The following is a 19,697-nucleotide window of genomic DNA, read 5'->3' as shown; positions in this document are numbered from 1 at the left end:
CCATTGTAAAGCTACATTGTTGATTGGGCTCATAAGCCAAATCAAGCTGTCTACAGACAGTGTATTGAACAGCTGGTGTCTTAGAGTCGCAATGACCTTTTATCACCTCTTCACTACCTTAACACAGCATCACATTGATGGGACCTGTAATTTCACAATGCCTCTATTGAGAGGCAGTCACTGACACTGCGGTAAAAGAAAACAGGACCCAAAGGATGTGCTTTCTGAGACAATTAAAACAATTCAATCTTCTTCTTCTCCACACTGCAGTCACAGAGACAATCCTTACCTCACTGACACAAACAGAGCCAACCTAAAGTGAATCATCAGTTTGGCAAAGAGCTTCACATTCATAATGTTAAGTGAGTTTAGTCACATCAGGTGGCATATTACTTTGATGAAAAGTTGTGAATTATAGAAGTGCAGTCATATCTGGGTGTTCATAGGTCAGCGTGGAAATAATAGAATTATATTTTTCTGCATTGCACCGCGTATAGAAGTTTGTCCAGTTATAGTGCTCCAGTATGACCTTGTGACATATGACGCTTTTCCATTTGTGTGGAACCAAGCGGCTCGTTTTACTTTGGCTCGGTTTGCTTTTCCATTGCAGATTAGTGCCGCTTCAGAGTGGGTGGGATTATAGACTTATCATTACAGTTGTGCCATCTCTACAACCTTTACATCATCGTAAACACGATACAAACAAACGCTCAACACGGGAGCAACGGAGCACATTGATAAAATGGTGTTCTTGATTCTCGGCATGTGGATGTTCTTCACTGATAAAAGGGATTTCGGGAACTTGTAAAACAAAGCATAGATGACGTAATCACTTGGTTTGCACAATAGTAAGAAAATCTTGCATTTAGCAATGATGCTGGTAGTGATGATTCTCTCTGACCAATCAGTGATCTGCAGTGTTTACAGATCACGTTTTAGTGCAGGGGTCCGGTTACATAAAGCACCTTAAGGGTAATTTTTCTTTAAGTTCACCCTTATGTTTCCCTTAAACTTAAGGGAGTTGCAGAAAAAACCCTTAAGTTGTTTCTTTTGCGTCTCCATGGCAACAATAGTATTTTATAACGGCAAACCTGGGTCACCGTCATAAAACACTTAATGATTACTTTTACCTAAGAGAACCGTTTAGGGGTTATACTATATGCAACACCCTTAAATTATTCTCTTTGGTAAGGGGAATTTACCCCTTAAGTGTCATACTTAAAAACTTAAGGTGCTTTATGCAACCGGGCCCTGGTCCTGGAGGGCCGCTGTCCTGCAGAGTTTGGTTCCAACCCGAAATAAACACAACAGAAAAATCGAAATAAATTCTTTAGGATTACTTGGAAATGACATTCAGGTGTGTTTAATTAGGGTTGGAACTAAACTCTGCTAGACAGTGGCCCTCCAGGACCCAGGGTCCCCCACTCCTGTTTTAGTGAAAGTGACAAGCTTGTCAAGTATGCAAAGCATACTCAAAATGTGACCTCTGCATTTAACCCATCCTAGTGAGTAGTGAGTGCGTGTGCACTGCAAGTCATGAACACACATCTTTCATATTAACCCAGAGCAGTGGCCAGCTATCCCAGTGCCCGGGGAGCAATTAGGGTAAGGTGACTTGCTCAAGGGCACCACATTTGCAACCCGCTGTCCGTGAGCCTCAAACTGGCAACTCTTAGGCCCAACGCTCTAACCACTAGGCTACAACTGCCCCAACTAGAATCAGTACAGCTCGCTTGAAACCTCAACCGATGTGGCACCAAAAAAGGTATCGGGTACTAGGTACTGTACACAGTAGAAAATCCCCCAAATGTAAGCAGTACCAAGCCATACTATTCAATGGAAAAGCACCAGTAGTGTCCCTGTAGCTCAATAGGTTGAACATTGTGTTACAGCGAATACACTACAAGTCTGTTTGGAATAAAGTTAAATGCCATATGCATAAATGTAATTAAGGCCTACAGGCTACCAAAAAGGGAGGGGTCAGCAAGCCCTACTGTATATTGTGGTCTGTCTACTGCATGTTCAGGAAATAAATGTCAAAAAAATCTGTGAAAATATAACCTTGATATCTTTAATATTGGTCATGTCAAAGATTGAAATGAATGTGAAATCAATAACTGAAATCAAACTTTGAGGCTCCTAATCTCATAATTAAATTATAGCCTTTATGTCACAGACACGATCACAAATATCACAGAAAAAATTGTGCTTCGCCACATCACACCTTTGTTTCCTTTAATCAAATGATATATGCCCTCTTATCTAATACGACCTTTGCAGGCAAACATCCAAAATTGTAGGTGAACCTGATTTCGAGTTTCACACATTACTTGGTCATTGTCCTTAAAAGTCCTTGAGATACATTACAGACAGCAAATCAGAATTTAGGCTTAGCGTTACAACTTTGGGGGGTTGCGGGGCACCTTATAACACCTCACTAAATACAATTTTAACTACATCACAACATATTTGACCAACCAATTTTAGATTCTGATGCGTGACCCATCCCACAAAAACAAAATTGTGCTACACCGTTTATCTGTTACAAAGGTACCTACTGCTGCACAGACTGAAAGCACACTGTTTATCCTCAGATTCCCTCTCACAGTCTCACATTCTCACTCTCCTCTAAGCTTGTGGGTATATCCTCACTGATGCTTATCTGGAAACCGACAAGCAAATGACAGACCGTCAAAGAACTTTACATCCCTTAATCCTCAGCGGGGCAGCTGGGTGAGGTGTGACTGTTGGTTGACATTAGGAGCAAAGGGACATCACAGATTCATTGACTTGCGTGTGCTTGTGCATGTGTGTATATGTGCGCAAACCCACACAAAAGCCAAAAACAACCAAACGTGATATCACAAAGTCAGCTGTGACTTTTTCCTCCAGGGGCACGATACCAACGAACCGTATGAGTATGTCCTCGAGGGAGAAAGAGTGAGAGAAAATGCAATTTTTCTATAAGCTTAGTGTTTGTTGCACAACACACTGTAAAACAAGTCCCTTTCGAAGTGTTTTAAAGCAATCCGAAAGATTCTGCGTCTGTCTGAGACTGCTGCGGCGGGTCCTCCCTACTTCCCTCTACCCTGCCATCCGGAAAATCAGACAGGGAGATCACAAAGGAAAGAGGATTAAGAGTGGGCAGCCTCGTGGTTTGGATCTATTGTAAGTATGTGCGTTTTTCCTAGGTTTGTGAGGATTTCCTGTACCAGTCTTCAAGGGAAGCGACACGCATTGCAGCATAATCTCCTACTGCATGAAACAAACTTTATGGGAACAAACTGTTTGGGAGACATACAGTTGCTCTATTCCAAAATCTAGTGAGCGGCAGCCAATTTCTAGTTGAGCAGGTATTTGCAAAGTAGGCAATGCCAGAAGGCATTGAAGCAAGAAATCTAAGATGGCGGATGAGGCAAAATACATTTTTTTGTATAAGTACTTTGTATTCATTCAAAACAAGAAATTTTTAATAAAAAAGCTCAATTTGATTGTTTTACCCTATATTTGTGTGCTTTATGTATTTTATGCTTATTAGGGCATCGGAATGTACCCTTCTTTGTGGCTTACAGGTTAATACATTCCGCCCTCTCAAGTGCTATTTGTGTAATGTAGATTATTACAATTAAATTATCCACTTATGAGCTTCCATATCTGTTAGGATGCAAACTTAAAAAGCAGCTGCCTATATAAGCAACTGGCTAAAAGGCAGCTCACAAGGTCTTTTCTTACAGTATATACAGTTTATTGAACTGGACAAAATCACTAAATACATGAATGAAACAGTGCTTTGGTCAATATAGTCTGGACTCTTCTGAGGACAGTTAAGTGTGATTAGGTCTGCAGGTGGCAGATACAGGCAAACAAGTCCTGATAAATGGCCTTTCAACAGAGGACAGAGACTGATCTGAATTCGGAGTGGTTCTGATTATTCAATCATTCCTCTGAAGGCTGGCTGTCATCCTGTCCTTTATACTTACATCTTAACTCTTTATCTATCCCACTTGTTCCCCCTTTACATTGCGTGTCTATTTGATCTCAGATGTCCTCTTGTGTACTATACCAAGGCCCTCACCTTTAGACGAATAAAAACACTTGCCCTTGATAATGTTGCAACAACACAATGGCAAGCTAGATGCTACCAATACCACTTCCGCATGCGTCGTTGTGCAGATCAAATTGCGTATGACATCAAAGTTGCGAAACACAACTGACAGTATGGCTTTTGGAATCAATATTTTAATGTCATACACTGGTTTTTGCAACGTTGTATGAAGTTAAACACATCAATAAAAGCGAAAACTGAGGACAACATGGTCATGCCGCCACTGACAGGTTTAAATTGTGCATTTTTTTTCTATATTTCAGCATTGTTGGAAACATTTAATAATGTAACTACACGAGTGAACAAAATATATAACACTGTGCTAGTGATTTTTGGACAATTTAATGTAAAGATCTTACATATTGTGCCTTTTATTGTGTCGTTTGGATTTCAAATCACAATGCAAAAGCAATAATAATGGGAAGCAGTGCATTGTGATGTCACAGAACGCCCACAGCAGGACGGTAACTGAACATTTAGGATCTATTGATGCCACCCCAGAGAGAATGTCAGCTCCCACAAAGGCACAGATAGGGGACGCGGCAGTGTAATGGTGGCTTATTCATCAAAGGATGAGAAGAGAAAGAGAGACCTTTAAGGCTGAACCCTAATCTTTGTGTATAGTATAGAAACATACATAAAGGCAATGCTAGACCCTATTTATGATGGCCTCAGCGTTTTTCTTTCATCTCAGTTCCCCTGAAAATCCGTAATTTTGTCTCCTTTTATGCTCATGGCAAACCGCAGCTGCAATAATATGAATGCATTTATGATTTGCATTCTCTGAATCCTCTTCTGAGAAAGTTTGTTGTTAAAGTTCAGCGGCAGACCCATTGGTTTATGCGACGCACCATGGCTCTTTTATTAAGTGTCTGTGTTCCCGCACACAGCTCTCAGACACGTACACACTCCAATTCCCCCTCATTCATCTATTGCCCACTGTCTGCTCCACTAAAAGCAATAAAATAAAACGTAACAAAATATACATGTGAAATGTGGTATAACCTTTTTTTAAATGACATATAAATTCACAAGTCATATTTCAAGGATCGAAGAAGCTGTGGATGGGATTGTAAAGGGATATAAGTGTGAAACAGGTAATGAGGTAGAAGGGGAGAAGGACTGACCTGAATCGAACCGAAAGCCCTTGGATGAGAGGATGGATGTTTGTACATCTCACACCTCTTGTAGTAGTCTGAGATGGATTTTAAATCCTCAGTCTGACAGCTATATCTACAGGACAAGGTTTCTCAATGTCACAGGAAGGGACACAGCTTGAACAGAGAGACATTTAGACTGCCTTACACTGAATGTTTTTACTCTTTGAGACAATGTACACACACACACACACACACACACACACACAGAAATCAATGACCTTTAAACTGACAACAGACCCAAAATTTCCAAAATACTAAGCGTACTCAATATTATTTCAGTTGGCCTTTTAAACCGGGTCAGATTGCTACACATGCAGTGTGGGACAGGAACTCTTTCATTTCACAGCCCTAGTCGCACAATAAAGAAGCTTGTTTTTGGAAAGTCTACAGATGGCTGAATACTGTAGCAATGCACAATAAAAGTAATGAGCCTACCTGACCCTGTTCTACGCTGCATAACTTTATGAGTATTGAAAATGTTCTGCTTCGTAAATTAAATATGCTTGCAAATTTACGACTACTAAGACATTAAACAGTTGCAGCTGTAACACATAGGCTTTACCGTGTATGTAAAATATCATCTGTCACTGCGCTATTCTAAAAAAAGTTACATACAACAGTAAGATAACAAAGAACTTTAAAGTAACCCTTCAGTCAATAATTTAATTCCTTAAAACTCACATTTGAACATCAAAACATCTTATGTAAATGTTTGGTTCGTATGAAGATAATTTCTTTATGCTTTGCCTCATTAAGTAAACGCAAATCTATGAATATGCAAATTATTTCCCACCTTTACTTAATCACACCAGCTCGGACCATAGATATGAATATGCAAATTAGTCCCTGCCTCCACTCAATCGCACAAGCTCACATCATAGATATATTTGTACACAGATGCTACATTCCGCAGTTACAGACAAGTAGCTGCTAAGGCCAGTTTCACATAAAATGCAACTTTAGCGCTGATGTTAACAGGTTAGAGCAGGTATTGGCAAATCCATAGTTCAACACACTTGTTGAGTATTGCAGTTTTCTATAGACAGTCTTAAAACCTTGAAGTCTTGAAATCGCAATGGTTTCCTGTGTCACAAACATGTAACCAATCATATCAACCTGGATCAGGTAGTTTGAGCCATAGATATACCTAGTATGGATGTCGCATAGACTCGGCACTGAAAAAATGAAAGCACTGCTTTGGGCAACTTTGGTAATCTACTACCAGAAACCAGGCAAGAGATTTGACTTTTTCTAGTCAAATTTTTATAAATTTAACTAAATATCTGAAAAAATATTTATAGGCATGTGCATTGGAGGCAACAGAATAGTGTTGGGTCAGTGTAGAGAATGAAGATGATTGTGAGTGCTGTTTTTATTAGCGGGAATATTTTCAGGAAATATTTTACTGTCGCCGTAACAATAACACTTAATAAAGAACCAAAAAAATCCCAACAGATTCTACAGCTAAAAGATCAGATGGTAGTACAAACTTCTCCCTCTTCCCCAATCATAACCCCATCTGTTTTCATTTATTCTGCACCCTCAATATGGCGCACAAGCAACCATCACATAGTCGGCAAAGGAAAGAATCAATCATCCATGAAACTCTGCAGGCCGTTCAGAAATGAGAAGAATAATAATTTGAATATAACACATATGCGTAAAAACATCATATCTGGAAGAATGTAAGCAGGACATTGGGGGGATGTTGTTGTACCGTGTTAAATCCAGCCCTGGGGTCCATGCTTATTAATCCTTCTGTGGATTTCGAAGACGAATCCTACTTGCTTAGGTATTGAAGAGACATGCTTTCTGTTTGTCGAATCAATTTACAACTGACACACAAATCAATGAGATTACGTGTTTGTGTGTTCTGTAAATGGTGACACGGTGAACAATGCAACAGACCATTGGGTCACGCTAGTATGACTTTCAGGTGACAGCTGATGATTTATACAACAGGCTATTGGAATTCAAGCCCCACACATTTCATACACACAGTATAGAGTCCAAAGCTCTGTGTGTTTTTCCATAACCCTCCCATGTTAGACACAGACAGAATGCATATAAGGAATTGCTGTTGACACCAACTAAAATATTTCCAGTAAATAAAAATGTGAGGAACACATTTGGAATTTTTTACTTTTGAAAAAGTATGATATACAAATAGAACATCCGAATAAAATTGAGATTAACTTTCGAAAATATAGTCAAGACCATTGTTTACTTTAAGGTGCCTTGCTTGTTTGGAAATTAAACTAAACAGGCACAAATTAATAATGACCACATGTAGCAGCTGGACTAAAGTTTCAAACATACTTTTGAGGAAAAAAGATTATTTATCCATTCAAAGTTTACAGATACTAAATAGCCAAGTGTCTGCTGCCCAGCCGAAAAGAACTCGAAAGCTTGTACAGGCTGGACAGTGCTAGTTCAGGTGGCCAACCAGAAGGGTCTTTCTGGTTGCCAAATAACTCTGAAGGCCCAAGTGTGTTAACTTTTTATGCATAAGCGAGGGTCCGCGTATAGTACACAACGCAATTTCGTCATGAGAGGAGTGTGCGTGTGTGTACGTTGTATGCGTATGTCACGCATTCGCATATAGGACAGTGTAGTACAGTATGTAGCCCAGGAGATGCATTGCATTATGGCGCAATGCGCATGCGTCAAATGTCTGTCTACATGTATTAGTCAAATAAACAATAATTTGCAAGGCTGTGCATTCGTCAAAACAGACTATACTCCGGCTTTACTGCTAAGACTACATAGGAAGCCTGTGTAAACACCATACCGGTGACTTGCAATGTTGGTGTTTTTAACAGGTGTATTTGAAGTCCTTCAGAAGTCTCACATTTTATGTAAGTCTACTCTGATAATGGACAGATTATACCAATTCAGTGTGAGTGTGTATAATAGGCTACATCAAAGCCACAAAGGACCATTTCCATACATTAGCCATCATTTTTTATTCAATATGCTTTGTACTGTAAGTTGTTGTGGATAAAAGTATCTACTACAGTATATAAGCAAATGCAAATGGGTATCTACTTCCTTGTTCTATTGATTTTATCTTGTGTATACAGATGCACATATGCAAATGCTGTACACACAATGTTATCTTTTAATGTATTTTTAAGCTGGGAGGACTTGTTTTACAACTAGACTGCAGCATGTTTTAAAAGCAGACATCTCGCTCAGAACTGTTATAGTCATGTGTGAGCTTTAATAGAATGGTTCCTTAAAACCAGAGAAGATGAAGAGACATCCAAGCATTGCCTCTTTACAGGGACATGGTCACGCACCCTGCACATGGCCACTGCCACATTGGGATACATGTCTGAATATCCAGCTTGGCCTGACCGTTAATACGTAGTAATACTAGGCAACTTTCAAAAACACAAAACATACTTTTTGTATGTTTAAGTAGAGGCTGAAGCGTACAATGTAGACGTATTTGCAACATTTAATCGTAGCATTATTACGTTTTTACAGCTACAAAACCGTAAAACATTTACAAATCTTTTATACCATAAAGATGGTATAGAATTTCTCTTTAACCATTTCATTGATACATGCAACCCTACCCCAAACCTTACCCTAAACCCAAACTCTTTTTATACAAAAATGTAAAAATAGATAATGTATTTTTTTTATATTCCGCAACGTAATGGAGAGAAATATGTAGCAACATTTTTGTAACAATAATAACAATTTAAAAAATATTTTGATCCACTAATACCGTCCTATCCAAAATAGTTTATTTAAATAATGTTTTATTAGAAATAAAAAGCATAACAGACAAGTGTAATCACAAATAATTTATTTATTTATGAAGTTTTAAAAGCAGAACCAAAAGTAGTTAAAATTCCACGGTCTGGAGTGAAGTACAGAGAAGTATTAAAGTTATTAATCCACGACGAGAATGTTAATCCAGCTTCGCTCTGTTAAAGCATGCATTTTGAGTTTCAAACTTACACTGAAAGACGGCAGTCATCGTCTGGAATCAAGATTGCTGGATAAAGGGCTGAATTTGGATCTGTTCCTCACAATCGTATGAATTTTTAAGATTTGGATTAAAGCGAATAATTAAAATTAATTTTTTGTAAATTTATGTTGTGTTTTGATGTAATTATTGTTGCGTAGGAGAAGACTGCATAGAAGAAAACGCGTTTCGTCTGTCATGGCAAACAAACTAAATATTACAAAATGGTTAAATGATTACAGAAATGTTATCTATTTTAAGGTTTTAAAGTGTAGTCTTGTTTTATATTGGGTTATTCTCAGTGTTGGGGAAAGTTACTTTTAAAAGTAATGCATTACAATATTAAGTTACTTCCCAAAAATGTAACTAATTGTGTTACTTAGTTACTTTTCATGAAAGTAATACTTACGTTACTTTTAAGTTACTTTTGCGTTCCTTTTCTTAGTTGGCTGAAGTTTGATCTCTTTCAGGCCTTGCAGATGTTTTTAAGACTGAAGTTCTGCATTCAGAAATTGAATATTTCCATTTTAAAAATGTCAAGCGCTGGCCTGCCATCTCCATTTCTGACTCAAACGCAGTGGCGGCTGGTGACTTCTTTTTTTTGAGGGCGCACAATGCGAAGTTCATCACAACATGTACAGGGATGTAGCCCGTCGTGTGTGGTTCGTAATTTCAAAATATGTGTTCTGCACTTTGAGAGATCGTGTGTGCATCACGTGTCCTGCCAAAATAAGTGCCTGCTGCTGGCGCGTCTAAAGAGTTTATGATAAAAGAGACGATCGCATTTGCCAGATACTCACATAATCTCATGCGTAATCAGAGTTTAATGTTAAGGGACTGTCTTGCGGGTATTTTGTGAACGTGATCATCTCTTTTATCATAAATGGTTTTGACGCATGTGCGGCAGGCACTTATTTTGACAAAACATGTGATGCACACAGGATCTCTCGACACGCAGGACACATATTTTGGAAAAGGGAATCACACACATGATACTCCGAACACTTATTTTGAATTAGCGCCCCTCGGATGAGGAGTCACAAGCGCCACTGCTCAAACGGCTCACGCGCGTATGCATTTTTTTTATCAAATTAATTTAACTGAAAAGTAACTCAAATATTAATGTGTACATTTATAAAGTAATGCGTTACTTTACTTGTTACTTCAGAAAATTAAATGAGTAAACAAAAAAAAGTCAGAAAATACGACTGAAAAGTGAAAACATGTCATTAATATGAATAAGAAATGCCAATGTGCGCTATTCATTTGAATATTTATGATTATATCAATAGAAGAACAATGTCGCACACCTGTTAGTTCCAGTTAGGTGCGTGGGAGGAGACAATGAAGTCCACCAAACATTTATAAAAAAAGGGAATATCCCGCACACTATTAGCTTGCAAAATATTAAAAAATGTTTATTGCGACGTTTCGATCATAAGATCTTATGATCGAAACGTCGCAATAATTTTTTAAAAATATTTTGCAAGCTAATAGTGTGCGGGATATTCCCTATTTTCATAAATATTTATGATTATAAATACGTACAAATCTACTTGTTGTAAAGCTGTAATACGTAAATAATTAAAATATTAGTCCATTCAATACGTTGACATTATACGTTTAATGGGCGTTTTCATGCGGTATGCGCCAACTGTAAGTGTTTAGTTCTTTTTCAATACGAGAGGTGCGGAAAGCGGCACGCCTTGCTCGTGCACCCAAAATCCTATTCCTTTTGCGGACACGGCTCTTCATAACAGACACCATTGAAGATTAACAAATTTGCACTAAATGCTGCACAAAACGCTTCCACGACATTGAGAAAAGCCGTGTGGCGATTTCGCCGCTTGCCGTGTGAAGCGGCCATAAGTGTGTATGAAAACGTAAGTAAATGTACGTGTGGTACACACCTATTTTCTCATGAGATTATGTTGGAATATCTGCTTTCTTTACAGAACTACAGTTTTCTTTTTACGAGCTTTAATACGCTACTCTTTACAAGAACTAAAGCTGTAACTACATACAAATCAACACTTCTAAGCTTCTGCTGATGGGGACTGGACATTATTTGATACGGTTCAGGCTATTTTGCTGATGTAGAGTACACCAGCGAACTGAATTGAGGAAAAAGCACACTTTGTTCAATTTGACTATATGTTAATGGGACTGTACAGTATACCAGGCCAAAACTGAATTGTGCTTTTCAAGCCAAAGTTCTGACCCAAACTGCTGACACCAGTCTTACAGTTAAAAAGTGGAACAACTGGAAACAGGCTGCACAGATGAAAAGGGGTCTCCACAGACATGTCGTATCGCAAGAACACCTTACATGCCAAGCCAAGTGACAGGAAAGATGAGAGAAGGATTGACAGTAGCAAAAACATCTCTACACTCTCAAGTACTGAAGAGAGAGTATTATATTTTTCCCACTCCGGTCAGTCAATTGCCTTCCATATGAAAGTCTTTGTTACAGAGAAAGTGTGAACTATTCTCTACTCTTTGGAAATGGAGCACAAGCCCTATAAAACAAAGTGTTACCCTGTTTGTAAAGTGAGTACCGTATTTTCCGGTCTATAAGCCGCGTTTTTTTTCATAACTTGGCTGGTGCTGCGTCTTACAGTCAGGTGCGCCTTGTAAGTCAGAAAGAATTAATTTTGACATTTATGAGACAACATTACCGTCTACAACCGCGAGAGTTCGCCATATGCTGCTTTTGTATTCATATGTAATTCAATGGATTCAGTAATGTGGAATGACAAGTATGCGAACTTCACGCTAGTTGGCTTGTTCGGGTAATTTAGCCTATTCAACCTTCCAGGTAAGTTCTGTATGCTATGGTTTATCATTTAAATAACTGATAATATTACTTTAACGTACGGACATCTATTCAGCGTGCTGTTCTGTCTGCTATTTTTTAGTTGAATAACTTGCCTTTCCAGATTAAATGTCTGGTCCTCGGCTTGGATTTTGTGAAATAATTTTCTAAATAAACGTGACGTATAGTCCACTGTGACTTATATATGTTATTTCGTCTTAATGACGCATTTTTGAATGATGTGGCTTATACTTCAGTGCGGCTTATACTCCAGAAAGTACGGTAGTTTGTTTATTGAAATAATAAACAAACCTTCGGAAATCAAAAGTGAGTGATAAGCGAGTGCCCTGTCTGAACACCACGGTGCCCCTTTGTTTGATTTGCCGGTATTTGATGCTGCCCAGGGAAGAAATATGCCATATGGATTCTCACCTGTATTATGACACCTCAGAAAGACTAACTTGGGGTGATAAGGCCAGAGAAACTCCCCCACATTGTGTCACAGTATCTGGGATGTCTTTAGTCCCTAGAGAGCAGCAGCGTGACAGGGAGGTTGTTTCTGAAGCTCGTCTTTGGAGCCATAATCCTTGGACACGGGTACCAGAGACCACCATGACAAGATCAGATGAGACGGGGGAATGTGGAGAGGATAGAGGGGAAAAGTAGAGAAAATGGCAGACGGACAGAAAAGGATTTTTCTTTGGTGAATGCACGTCAATGCTTTCCAACACCAGCTGTATGTATTTTGTTATACAGCACGTGTTTAGTGAGATCAGATATGTTTGACTACGAATTGGTTCTAGACCAAGAAATTAAAGAAGATAGCATTTCACAGCTAGTGAAATATGTAGAAATTACTGTCAGGAAGATCAGGCGCATCAGGCTTAAGATTATTGATGTTCTTTACACCACTATCTATGTGCTCAAGTTGCTAAACACATTCAAAAAAAGTGTCAACACACAACAATAGCCACATTAACAAAATGGTAATATCAACCAAAATAGCAAAAGCAATGTCCCCACAAACTCTATGGGGTTTCATTCAATTTTGGTTGGCAAGCCCTTCCCACTGGGTACAATCAGTTCTGATAGAACATTGACTAAACACAGGCGCAGGCCCCACTGACAGACCCTAATGCCAATTCATATTTATGAGAGAAATCCCGCAGAGAATCAGAACATTAAACATAAAACCAATGCGCGCACCAGAACACACTCCAGCACGGCCTCACATCATCAATTTCTCTCCAGGGTTCTCACTCTAGATCAGTTGTTATCCTTAATAGTTTACCCATTGAGATCAAAAAATTGATTCCAGATCAGCTAGGATGTAATATATAGCCTACTGAGACATAGGCATAGACATATATGTGTGTGTGTGTGTGTGTGTGTGTGTGTCTGAATGAAAGAGAGAGAGAGAGAGAGAGAGAGAGAGAGAGAGAGAGAGAGAGAGAGAGAGCGCATGCAAGCGTATTATTATGTGTTGCTATTGTTTAAAATATCACCTTGCAGTGGTACAATGAAAACAGGGCTTAACGTAGCATTTAGTGTACTCTCTCGCATTAATGGGCTAATAAAAAGAAAAAAATTCTATAGCCAAAATCCTGCATCAACAGGACGCGCACACACACGCCTTCCTCTACTACAATGGGATGATGTTTCAATCAATTTAATCCTCAACCAGCAAACAAAATGTCTGGAAAGATGTTTGCTGTGTGCTCATTTCAATAACAGACTGGATAATTCAATGCCATTCAATCACTTTTGTAGTAATTTCAGTCTTGATCAAGACTATATGTTCGGATGATGTCAGTCGTATTGCGTCATCTTATATTATTACAACGTCCACTTTTCGAACCTGATGTCCTGTTGTCTTTCTCTCGGGTGCGCGCCTCTCCATGTCTACTGTTACGCATTACACTGATTCCTTTTATTTAGGAATCTTAGATAGCGCGTCGCAAAATGTCACCACATAAAATACACACGAGTCATAAATTGACAGCTTACGATTGATGTTCAAAATGACCCCACTCAAATGATCACAAACCTAATGAAAAAGCATTCATTTTAATCATAACTGCTCATATAATGAACATGACTCGTTTATTCGCTTCTAATTATTGACTGACATGTAAAACTATACAGCTTAAATCAAACACGCAGCTGTCCGAGAAACTGAATTCATTTTACATTCTTTTCCCTAAATTAACTGTGACGGGTGACTTGTTAAAGGTTATGACACTATTTCATGCAGATGTTTAACTTAATGAGTGAATATCACTTGATTAATAAGATGCGTAATGGATGTGGAGAGATGCGCAGACGATATACTAAAAAGTTCAGTAATAGGCTGCTATCTCATAACGCAAATAAGTATACCTGGTCAATCTTTCAACTACAAACAAAATAATCCTCAACTGTAACTATTTTATTTAAAAGAGCATTTATACAATGCCAAACGTGCATTATTTGATCATAGGCACAGGATAACTAAGAAACTACGAGTCACCAAATACAGAGCTCAAGTTTTTATTCATTCTCTGTATTTAAAATAAATAAATAAAAAAGTGTATATCCTTTGTCAACCATTCTTCATCTCTGACCTGTTTATAGATATAACCTACTCTAAAGGATAGCACAATCTGACTTTAATTTACTTTTTTATGGATGAGTCACCGACCACACAAAATACGCATATGAGGAAAGATACCAAATTCCGTTCCAAAATGCTGGAGCGCGTATTCCCAAAATGATAAATGAAGATATAAGCTGGCAAAAAGATACATGTTATTCTATAGCGAATTACAGAAGCACAGCCACAAGTGTTTTCTCGCACGTGTAAAAAATGATAAATGTAACTCACCCATTAAGAAAGTGTCTTTCTTCCCTCACCTGGCGTTCGGTGGATGCATTCTCGCGCTTGTCACTCGGTTTTTTTTTTTTTTTTTTTTTTGGTCTTTCAGTTTAATTGATCACGAATTCCTCAAGAACGCGAGACAGTGGCAGGACGAGGATCGCGCGCATTCACACTGAAGAGCGCAGGGAGAGCGCGCGCGCGTCGTTCACTGGCTGCATCCCGCCGCATACCAAACAACGCGCGCCGATCCGCCGACTGTCTGCTATGCAGCTGTGCTCTGGCGCACGGCCACGGATTGCGAGGGTGGTGGCTAGCCAGCTTGTATACCTTAAGGGCTGGATGGTCTGTCTTAATTACTCAAAATATGCAGTGATTGCACCACTAATGGTTTTTAATCATCCAAAATATTTAAATGCGGGCACAATCATTTCATATTAATATTATTATTAAGTTAAACTGCAGTTGATACATCGAAATCAATTTTCAAATGGCACTAAAGCTACTTAATATTCCAAAGCAAATGGCTGAAACTCACAAACGTGTCCAGGTCACATTTCACTGAGAATTCAAACTAAGTAAATATAATATTTTTTATTACATACCAATATTTTGTGAGTGCAGTATAACCTTGACATGTTTACTAAAATTCATCCTAATACCAGAGTGACTTCAGTGCCTTATAGGACCTCTTGTGTACAATAAGATCTAGTATCTTACAGTGAATGACAAATCGTACCTAACAAAACACATGGTCAAAGAGCCAATTACGAAGGACTGCATGATGCTGCGCGGAGCGGAATACGATTAGATGAGAGTTGAGCAGTTGAGCATTTTGGCACCAGCCTAGTGTTGAGTGCAGCGTGTTAAATTATACAGACCCGGCATGGCTCCTACAAATGGCTTCGCTTTGCCTCTGACATATCATTTGTGACAACAGCAGGGACCTGAGCTTCACCCTAAAGCCAGGCTAGGACAGATCGAATGAAGACATAGAGTCCAAATGAACTCCGCAGAGGTTCGAGGATTAGGGCAACAAAATAGCTGGTTTATGATATGAATTAAGTTAATGGGATTTAAAGGTCACTTCGATCCAGCTCAAATGTTTCAAGAAGCTCATAATCATAAAAGCTGACACTCGTTATTTGGAATATTGGTAGGCTGGAGAAAACTGAAATTGCCATATGGATGCATATGTCCATATAATTATTCATGATTGTATAGTGGAAAAAAATCATCACCATATATAGGCTCTGGAAAGTTCTCAGCACTTCTTATGTGTGAACTTTATGCAAGGCGATGAGCACATACCCATGGAGATGAGTATAAAATCATTTCTCTTGCCCAGGCACACACACACACACCCGCGCGCTCACATACAAATCATAATCAAAATGGCTGAAATGTAATCTTGCCTCTCTCTCTCTCTACCTTAGCCAGCAGACTGGATCATTAGACTACTCAACAATGACGAGGACAATTTGAAGCAAATTTTTCTCATTTTCAGAAATGCTACTTTTGAAGAATGTCAAATGATTCCTCCTGCCTTTTCACACGAGCATGCACTCTCACACACATGCATGAACACACACATAACCATGACTTACAGTGAGAATAGAGATGTGTCAAGGTAAAGTATTAATAGCTGCAGAATATGCACATCTGTAAGTATGCGGTATAGAGTATACATTAATTTTTCTGTGTAGTCCTTCTATATACCCAAGCCCTGTGGGTAAAGTCAATTCTACAGACAAAACTTCATGCATAATGGCACCACGTTGCTCACCCTGAGGAAATGTAAAGATGGCAAAAATTGCGAAAGATGATGAAAAGTAGTCTGTATAAACAATTTTTTGAACACCAAACTCTCTCATGGACACCTTATGCTATGATTTCAGGTTGTTCGATTTACAACTGTTGGTGGACCCCATGGGCTTATTATACAAATCACCCAAAACAAATACTGGAAATATGCTGGAAAGCCAGGAAAAAATTGCAGAGGTGAGCAATCAGTTTACGTAGAAAAGGAAAACAGAAGGTTCTCTTATAATGGGTTGTCTTAAAGGCGACAAGTAATTGAGCACCATTTCTTTGCCATTATCATTTCTGCGTCTTCGTGCCATAACAAATTATGCTGTCTCAGTTAAACAGAAAGACATCATTAGATGTCACACTTCAATGGCATATATTCTTAAGCTAATACACGTGTTAAATAAGTTAAGAAGCGTGATTTTCCGTAAAGACGTAATGTTTTTTCACTTTTTGACATTGTGCATTGTTTGTTTATAAAACCTGAACTTGTTTGAACTTGAGCTTCATACTCGGCCATGCTCAGTATATGGCTCGGAGATATTGATTTCTTTAATGCAGATCTGGGCTTACTTTTACAGTGATGATTAAATATTAAGAGCCAGGTTATCAGAACTGATTCTTGACAGGCATGCAGTACTGCCCCCAGGGTCCAGGCTTTTTTTCTCATCACAGCAGAAAAACCTTATACTATATATAAGTCCCACTGACCTCCAACCCCATCTTCATGCACAACTGAATACACTACAAAAGGCAAAGCACAAACCCAACCACCACCACCTCATTTAATGGGTCTCCTTATTGATCTGCCGGCGTGTTTTCCCAGCTTCAGCACCGTGTAGCGCTTAGAATGATTTGTGCTCTGGAGAAGCTCCTTGTTTCAACAGGGTATGCTTGCAACTTCTTAATTGGCAAAGCATTGAGTCCCCCATCCCTCTCTCTCTCTTTCTCTCTTTCTCTTGAGTGACAGTGCAAATTCTCTCTCTTTTCAGACCCTAAACCCCTTCCCTTATCCCACCCCTGTTATATCACATGCAAATATCTCCCACAAGAGAATAGAACTGGTTGTGCTAAAGCTCTCAGAATGTTTCAAACACATGCAGTGTAATCATAATTTCTGAAACACACAGTTTAAACCCAACATACTGTGTGACAGTTGAGCACTGTAATGTCATACTTGTGTTCCCACAATGTTGGTTGTGGCTGAAACTGAAAGATCGCATGCAAATGATTTAGACTTGTAATTCCAGGTAAAACATTACATTAATTTTCCTATAAAGAAATGTTACAAGCAAAAATTTGACAAATTATCAATCTTTCATCTTATTACACTTTACACATTTTGCAAAAATTTAGGGTGTAAATTAACTATATATGGCCAAGCAAAAGAATAAAGAAATAGCAAAGGTATAGCTGACGTCTATGAGTTGGATGCTAAAATGTTCAAACATTTAGTGAGTTGGAAAAAACAGGGACCTTAATGAAGTTTAAAGCTCTCCTAACCTAAAAAATTCACTTTTAAATGTTTTAAATGCTAGTAGAAAATGAGTCACCAGTGTATGTGCAGAAACATCCTGTTTTTATACAAATCCATCTATTATCCTTTGTGTAATCTCCTTTAAACCACAAGCTGTTGGGGATCCCCTATCAATGTGATGTCACATTGATTACGCCCCAACCATAACCATTCACAGACTCCTTATGAACGCGTAGTTCAATTTTCTGCCAGAGACACATGTTTAATTCAAAGCACATGTGTAAGCGCTTTACCCCCTAATTTGCATACGCAGAGGTTAAAAGAAGTTCTCTTTGGATTTAAAGAAACACACACAAAAACAGTGCGTTTTCCATTGCAGCCATGCACAAATCGTCATGATCAACATCGTATAATGAAAGATCTGTGGTGTATTTTGTGTTGAAACTTTATAGACACATTCTGGGGATACCAGAGACTATTTTAATATTGCTGAAAACACCTATGTTAGGGGGCCTTTAAAGCATAAGAATGGTTATTTTTTGGCAGTGGGTCGCACATCGTTTTAAAGTAAGATATATAGGCAATTTAAAAAACAATATTTTACATACTTCACCGAAAAAACTTGTGGACTCCGGTAGCACATGATTAAATTAAGTTCTTAAAATGAAATAAGCATTAATTAAAAAAAAACTTGATTCAATTAAATTATGTAGATCCAACAAGTTAAACTTAATTTAATGTGCAACCAGTGTTTTTGTTTTTAGTGTTGGATCAATTTTTGATTCTATATACCACACTGTAAAATGCAACATGAAGTTAAAACAACTTGGTTTGGCAAGTCAATTAAACCTTCTATTTTAAATTTTTACTTGTGACATGACCAGCACAAATTATTTCTGTACATTTAATCTTGGGTATGCGAAATTCAGGCAGAAAGTGTAAGAGGTTATGTAATATTAAGTTATGTTAACATAATATAATACAATTTACACAATATTGTAAAAACAAATGCAGCATGAAATTAAAAAAACTTGGTTTTGCAAGTCAATTCAAACTACTATTTTAAGTTTTGACCTGTGAGTTGACATGAATTAAAATGGTTTAACTTATTTTTTATGTTACTTTAACTTAATATATAATGTTGATTTGAATAAAATGCAGATTTTTACAGTGTATAAAATATACATTGATAAATATAAGCGCATGAATGATTAATATAAGAGCGTTTTCCCAGGCAGGTTTTAAGATTAATCCAGGACTAGGCCTTAGTTATATTAGGACATTTAAGTAGGTTTACAAACATATCAGTACCATTGTTTTGTCTTAAGTAGTGTTTTTTGCAAGGTATATGTTAAGATATATATGTTTTTAAATTAAGGCAGCTCAAACAAGCATTTTTGGTCTGGGACTAGGATAAGCCCTGTCTAGAAAGCCGCCCCATTTATATTTAAAGGTCACGTTCTTTCTAATTCTATTTTTAAACACTAGTTAGTGT

General features: G+C 38.1%; 1 protein-coding gene across 1 annotated transcript in view; it reads right to left on the bottom strand.

Annotated features, from left to right (window-relative positions):
• htr2cl1 (5-hydroxytryptamine (serotonin) receptor 2C, G protein-coupled-like 1) overlaps positions 1 to 15,183 on the bottom strand; it is a 174,865-nt gene extending 159,682 nt beyond the window's left edge. The window contains exon 1 of the mRNA XM_055199090.2: positions 14,926 to 15,183. The gene's annotated coding sequence lies outside the window, so the exon portion shown is untranslated. The remainder of the gene's footprint in view (positions 1 to 14,925) is intronic.
• Between the last annotated feature and the right edge of the window lie 4,514 nt (positions 15,184 to 19,697).

This window comes from Misgurnus anguillicaudatus, chromosome 21 (genome assembly GCF_027580225.2).
Source record: "Misgurnus anguillicaudatus chromosome 21, ASM2758022v2, whole genome shotgun sequence".
Taxonomy (NCBI): Eukaryota; Metazoa; Chordata; class Actinopteri; order Cypriniformes; family Cobitidae; genus Misgurnus; species Misgurnus anguillicaudatus.
This window is presented reverse-complemented; position numbering and strand designations above follow the sequence as displayed.